Source organism: Etheostoma spectabile, chromosome 13 (genome assembly GCF_008692095.1).
Source record: "Etheostoma spectabile isolate EspeVRDwgs_2016 chromosome 13, UIUC_Espe_1.0, whole genome shotgun sequence".
Classification (NCBI taxonomy): domain Eukaryota; kingdom Metazoa; phylum Chordata; class Actinopteri; order Perciformes; family Percidae; genus Etheostoma; species Etheostoma spectabile.
The window spans coordinates 526,655-534,091 of NC_045745.1; the positions used below are offsets into that span (position 1 = coordinate 526,655).

At 39.3% G+C, this 7,437-nt stretch overlaps 1 protein-coding gene and 1 long non-coding RNA gene across 27 annotated transcripts in view; one reads left to right on the forward strand and one right to left on the reverse strand.

The window, feature by feature from the left end:
- The window catches only part of dlg2 (discs, large homolog 2 (Drosophila)), a 276,897-nt gene that overhangs the window by 16,648 nt on the left and 252,812 nt on the right, over window positions 1–7,437 (forward strand). The window lies entirely within an intron of this gene.
- The window catches only part of LOC116700434 (uncharacterized), a 15,071-nt gene continuing 13,060 nt past the window's right edge, over window positions 5,427–7,437 (reverse strand). Inside the window, exon 3 of the long non-coding RNA XR_004334654.1 lies at window positions 5,427–5,488. This is a non-coding gene — a long non-coding RNA (uncharacterized LOC116700434). The remainder of the gene's footprint in view (window positions 5,489–7,437) is intronic.

The window sequence follows — 7,437 nt, forward strand, 5'->3', positions numbered from 1 at the left end:
GCTGCTATTTGACCATGAAGGCCTGATTCGCGCAGTCTCCTCTTAACAGTTGTTCAAGAGATGTGTCTATTGCTAGAACTCTGCGTGGTATTCATCTGGTCTCTAATCTGAGCTGCTGTTAAATTGCGATTTCTGAGGCTGGTGACTCAGATGAGCTTATCCTCAGCAGCAGAAGGGATTCTTGGTCTTCATTTCCTGGGGTGGTCCTCATGTGAGCCAGTTTCGTTGCAGCACTTGATGGTTTTTGTGACTGCAGATGTGGACACATTCAAAGTTTTTGCAATTTTACGGACTGACTGACCGTCAATTCTTAAAGTAATGATGGCCACTTGTTTCTCTTTACTTAGCTGATTGGTTCTTCCCATAATATGAAGTTGTCCAATAGTGCTTTTGGCTGTGTATCAACCTGACTTCCGCACAACACAACTGATGATACCAATTCCATTAATAAGGCAAGAAATTTCACTAATTAACCCAGACAAGGCCCACCTGTGAAGTGAAAACCATTTCAGGTGACTACCTCATGAAGCTCATTGAGAGAACACCAAGGGTTTGCAAAACTATCAAAAAAGCAAAGGGTGGCTACTTTGAAGAAACAAGAATATAAGACATGTTTTTAGTTATTTCACACTTTTTTGTTAAGTACATAATTCCACATGTGTTCATTCATAGCTTTGATGCCTTCAGTGATAATCTACAATGTAAGTAGTCAATAAAATAAAGGAAATGCATTGAATGAGAAGGTGTGTCCAAACTTTTGGCCTGTTAGCTCAAGACAGAAAATGATCTAGTCCCATTAAATGGATTTTAAGGCTATGTTAAAATACCATGTAATTCAAAAATGCAACTGCCACATGTGACCTGTTACTTTCCTCTATGTGTGATTTTGACTATGCTCTATTTCTGTTTAATTTGTAACTGGTGTGCCTTCTTGGCCAGGTCTCCCTTGGAAAACAGATTTCAATCTCAAGGGACTTCCTGGTTAAATAAAGGTTAAATAAAAAAAAGATTAGGCAGAAGCAAATAGCTTATTTGGTCCTGCTCCTATTTCACAAAATCATATTATTACAAAGTAGGTAGATATGCAATTTCAATTCAATTTTATTTATAGTCTCAAATCCTAAGAGTTATCTTGAAACACTTTACAGATAGAGTAGGTCTAGACCACACTATAATTTATAAAGTATAAAGTAAATAATAAATAAATCCCAACAATTCTAGTAATTCCCCCAAGAGCAAGCATAGTGCGACAGTGGCGAGGAAAAACTCCCTTTTAGGAAGAAACCTCGGCCAAACCCAGGCTCTTGTTGTCTGACGATGCCAGTTGGGGATGTGATGCACAGTGGCAATAACAGTCACAATAAAGGTAATGGAACAGTGACTAAAAAATGGTAGTAATAATAGTTCATGTCATAGGGTGCTGCAAGGTGTAACAGTATGTAGCGTAGCACATCAGGGCATGGCTGGACGCAGCAGTACACAGCAGGGCACCGCAGAATGTAGCAAAAAAAAGAAAAGAAAAAAGACTCCGGGGAGTAAACTCCTCAGAGCTAGCAAATACAGCATACATTTGTTTTAGGTCTTACAATAACTTACAACAATATACAACAATACATTGCATGCATTACAGTTCCGTTCCTATGTTTCTGTCTTCTTTTCTGTATTTCTCAAGTAATGATTTCTTTAATCTGTTTTTGAACTGAATGATATTATGGCTCTATTTGATGTCCTTGTTCCATTCCATAAAGTGACCCCACAAACTGAAACACACATGCTTTTAACAGTAGTTCGTACAAGAGGTTAAACATATAATGACCTCTTAGATGATATCCCCCGCCTCTTTCCTTAATCATTGCACATACAGTATGTTCCAAGGCAAATAAAACATAAATTGTGCAGTTTTTAATGTAAAAATGTCCAGACATTTCAGCAAATGTGAATTAAAAAACAGGTGATTAGTTTAGTCATAATACCGGTGTGATTTATTATCCTGATAGCTCTTTTTTGCAATGTCCAAATATTTTGTAAGTTGCTTTTGTAGGAAAATCCCCATACTTCCACACAATATAATATATATATGGTAAAATAAGTATGTAGTACAGACTATGTAATCTATTTTGGTTCAATATGTATCTAGTTTTGCTCAATATATGAATAGTCCTGGCCATCTTCATGCACAGATATTTAATGTGTGGCTTCCAACACAGTTTGTGGAAGGGTTAGGATTAGTAAAACACCCAGAAATGTACTTTTTAAAGAATCTTTGAATTGTTTCATTATCAATTACTATTTTAACATTTGTATTTATAGTATAGTACAATTTCCAAATATCATGAATTTAGTTTTGTTCAAGTTTAAAGATAACTTAATTGAATCAAACCAAAGTTTTAATTTATCCATTTCATTTGTTGTCATCTGCAGCAAGTTATCCCACAACAAAAAATATTTGTCTTCTGCAAAAACAATGAACTTTAACAAACAATGAAGTTTAGTAGTTAACTTATATCATTAATTAATATTCCACTTAAAGAGTTGCTTTCCATTTTGTTTGTAAAAATATTAAATATCAGAGTGCCATCGTTAGATGTTATTCTGGTTGGTTTTTTGATTTTTGGAAAAAGACTCAAACTATACAATGTTACAATAAACTCTTCCGTCAATTTGTGTTGGTTGAGATTTAATTGGTCAATGTTGAAATCCCCACAAATATAGTTGACTTTATGCCTTTTGTGTAAATATTTTAATGATGTATGTTTAATGGTTCCTATATACACAACTTACTATGACATTCTTCATTTTTTCCATACATAATTCCATTGAGATATTATATCATCAATGACTACTGCCATGTTCTCAAGAACTTTGTAAATGAGACCTTTGTCAACAAAAAGCGCCCCCCACCACTGTTGTTTGGTTATGGTTGCCAATTCCTCACCCATCATGTTCATGGCTGCGTGTAGCTCCTCTTTTTTTTAATTTCTTTTGTGGCCATCTTATTACCTTAAACCCAGTTGGAACACTGATCTGCTTAGGCCTGGTGGTAGTTGGCTGCTCCTGGGCCTGATAGTAGATTGCTTCTCCTTGAACCTGGGCCTGCTGTGCTGCAGCTCTGCTGTGCTGCTGCTCTGTTGTACACAGTAAATGTTAATAAACAAACTCAATGCCTTGACAACAGATTTAGCTGTGATTTTTGTCAAGGGATATGCGGCAGGAGACTCTGTAGACTGACACATCACTGTCAACACAACTTTAAGCCTCTGACTTGGGCAAGGTACCGCCAGTCGATCAACAGATGCTCAAAAGGATGAGACGCCACAGCTGCCGGATTAGATCTGTATCACGGATGCGACGCAACATCCTTCTGCAAAGCCGCTGGTGATAGTTTCTTTGGCTGATATGGCCTGCTTCTCTTTTGTTGTTGGTAGTTCAGGTTTTAATTCACAGCTTAAGGGGAGATATCAAACTTCCTAAATTGTCACACAGTCCAAAATTTACCCTTTCGAATATAATGCATTAAGGGAGCTTTTTAGCTCAGTGACCTCAAAGTTTGTTTGACAAGTGTGAACATAGTGCACCGTACCCGAATACAGCTGGTTGATCTTGCCCCAAGTCCATGTGAAAAGGGGGTCTTGAGTAGGCTACATTTCATGTGTACTCCTCCCGTCAGTACGCATCAGGTGTAAAAAAGACAAGTGAACCAAAACACGGAAGTGGGCTACTAAATAATGCAACTACTAGACATTTTTAACTACTATATCAGATAAAAGTGCAACACACCACGGACAGACCCAGATCGACTTTGCTGCCACCTTCGATCACAGTGGGAGCTCCGGCGGGAAACTCAGAGCGCCGCGCCCGACAACAGCGGCTCCTCCTCCGGCCAGGAGCACGGTCACTGAGTCAGGCTGTCCGGTACAGCCTGACTCTAGATGCTAGATTCCAAAGTCAAACCAATACAGCATAGCTGACTTATCAGCGCCCATGTCTGCTGCACCCAAATCACCCTCTGTCCGGGAAGCTGTCTCTTTAAGCCCCCCTCCTGAAAAACCCAGTCTGCTCTGATTGGTCTCACCCCCAACTTCCACCGCATGCGTAACTGCTGCGAATCCGCTCTGGAACGGCGGCGGAGTCATTGGGTTCTTATTAAAGTCAATGTGCGTATTTCCACTGACTGCGGAACGGCTGCGTCTTGACTCCGCTCCAGCGATCCGCAGCCCTCCGGAGCAGATACTCAGAGCTTCTATTTTTGATGGATGCCGGATAGCTCCGCAGCATTTCAGCACACGGCAGATAGTGCAGGACATGAAGTGGAGCACAGAAACAAAATAAAACATCTGGTTAATTTTCAAAAATAAAATACACCGTGCTCACGGCGGATCATATCTATATATAAAGTTTACTAATTAGTAGTAGTGCTGTAAATGTAACAGTTTATTGTTACATTATGTCCCTCATGTACTATATTAGGTATTGGGTAAGGATTAAAAAATGTTTGTTATCCTTTAAGAAACCATTTTCAAAACCTATAAACATTACATAGATAGATGGAGCCGATGTTCCTAACATGTTAAGGATTACTAGTTGGTTTATAAACTGTCTATAAACAGTGTCTGGATGGCTATAAAACCTTGTAAATACTTTGTAAACCATCTGTAAACATCTATTTATTTATCTATATCTATTTTTATAAATATTTTTATGTATATATATATATATATATATATATATTTTTTTATATGTTGCATCTTTATAATACATTTCCAGACACTAGAGTTGGACTGGATTCAGAAAGTCCTGATCTCATAATTTGTTGACTGCCGATATGCCATGAAGATTTTTAATGAGCTCTATCTGTCTTTGTCTGATGAGCAAGGCTGGCCAGTCCTTTTAATAGTGTGTCCCTCTGCGCCGCTGCCTGAGAGAGATCCTTTCCTGGGTGGCTTCATTTTCTCTAATCTACTCTCATTGTTAATTGAAGTTTTCCCAAGCAGGCGAAAAAAGGTCTGTTCAGTACTGATACTTTTAGGCAGTCTTTCAAATTTAGTGTTTCACGTTTGCATTATATTTACATGAATTTGTCAGCTCTGTGATGCATGTGTACCATCTGACATTTTGAAAAGCTTTTTCTTTTTTTGTCATTTTTTTACTTTTCATGTGTCCATTTAGGGTGCTCTCACAATTTAAGTTGTATGAAAGCAAAGTAGACCAACAAAAGGACTGTGTGATATTAGATGTGTGATTTTAGCATGGATTCGAAAGATAAACAATTGTTATCCATCATTGCACGGTTAAGCAAGCGACCTGTATTAGCGTTATGTTAATTTTGGTAACCATAACATTTATGTGTGGCAGTACATTTGTGCAAGGATTTTTCCTGATCTATCATAAGAAAGGGAAAAGTAGTTCAAACTGAGGTGTGGTGTTCTTTTTAGGGTCACGGTTTTCAGTTCTGTACGGTTCTTGTAATTTTTTGTTTTAATCTTAAACACTTTTATATTTAGTACAATATACTTCAGCATATGCTATATAGCTTAATTATCCACAATGTGGGATACAGTAATAAAAAATAGCTCATATCATGTAATCGTGCACAAAATGAATTTGACTTGACACTAAGCACATAATTGCGAACTTGATTGGGGAGAATAAAACAACTCTAGGCTGAGTTTTCCTAGTGGTCATGTAAGGTGCCCAAGTGAATGGGGCTATGTACCTTTAAGGGCATTCTGTTACTTCCCAACTTAAGTATACACACGGCTCCAGTAACGTGAGACTTGCGAAATTCAGCACATGCCTGTGTGTTTTCTGCTCGTTTGCTTGACAATATAAGTATTCATTGAAGTCTAAGACCCGTGTGGACATTTGAATTCTTTACATGGTGTCAGAAGCGTTTGACGGACGCATTGCTTCTTCGAAAGATGGCCAAGTTCCGAAAAGTTTTGCCTTTTATTGTCCGAATGAATGGGCTGACTGGAAGCTGCGTTTCCAGCGATTTTGGCTGGCCACAAAGCTGAGTGACAAGGACGGCGTGGTGCAAGTCAGTTTGCTGATTTATGCCATGGGGCCTGAGGCCGAAAACATCTTCAAGTCTTTTACCTTTGAGATGGAGGAGAATGAGAGTGACATTGATGTTGTGTTGGTAAATTATACGACGCATACTTCTATCCTAAACACAACGTGATTCACGAGCGCGCCTGTTTTCACCAGAGATTGTAGCGGCCTGGTGAGAAAACTGAAATGTTTATCAGAGCCCTGTATGAGCTCAGAACACTGTGACTTTGGTGTAAATAGTGACAAACACATTTGTGACTGCATTGTTGTAAGCATTTTGGATAAAGAACTGTCACGTAAATTACAGCTAAGGGCTGAACTTACACTTGCCCGAGGTTACACTCCAGGTTCACCTGCAGGACGAGACACATGCAGCAGTGCAGGAAATCCGCGGGAGAGGATTAGGCAGAGGAAAGTCCAAGTGGAAACCTAAAAAGAGAGAAAATGATCACAGAGACTTGAAATGTGGAAAATGTGGAAAATTGAAACACAAAGATCCAGAAAGGTGCCCAGCCATGAACTCTACATGTAACAAGTGTAAGAAGGTGGGTCACTGGGAAATTAAATGTTACAGTAAATCAGTCAGAGAAGTGACAGAGACCGTTTCACAGACACCATACTTCCTGGGTGCAGTCACAAATGAACAGGACAATACAGTTTAAAACTGGAACAACGCCAGTCAAATTCAAAATTGACACTGGTGCAGATAAACATTATGGGAGAAAAGACTAAGAAATTAGTTCCCGACAAGAAATTAGAGTACTCTGATGTCACAATGTGCAGCCCAAGTGGTAAGTTGGACTATTTAGGAAAGTTTCAAGCCATCACAGAATATAAAGGAAAGCCATACGCTTTTCCAGTGTACGTCATCAGTGGCCGAAACGCAAACAATCTGCCAAGCAGAGTCACAGCAAAGATGATGGGGCTTGTGAAACGTGTCGAAGAAGTCCACAAAGCATTTGGTGAGCATGGAATCCTCAAACCAAGCCTGTTAAGAGATAATGCTGAGCTATACACAGTGCACACTGCTCGTCGTGTCCCAATGCCTTTACTGCAAAAAGTAAAAGAGGAATTAAAACCCGCCGAGGAAAATTAGGTGATTGTGACTGAGCCCACTGACTGGTGTGCGCCTATGGTGCCAGTTCCAAAGAAAAATGTTAAGGTGCGCATCTGTGTTGATTTGAAGAGGTTGATGAAGGCTGTAAGGAGAGACAGGTATGTCTGAGGAAATTACTGCAAAACTCAGTTGCGTGCGCAACCATGTTCACGTCTCTGGATGCAGCTTCCAGGTTTTGGCAGATACCTCTACACTAAAATAGCACCAAGTTAAACACCTTCATAACACCCTTTGCGAGATATGCGTTTAAAAGACTCCCATTCGGGATC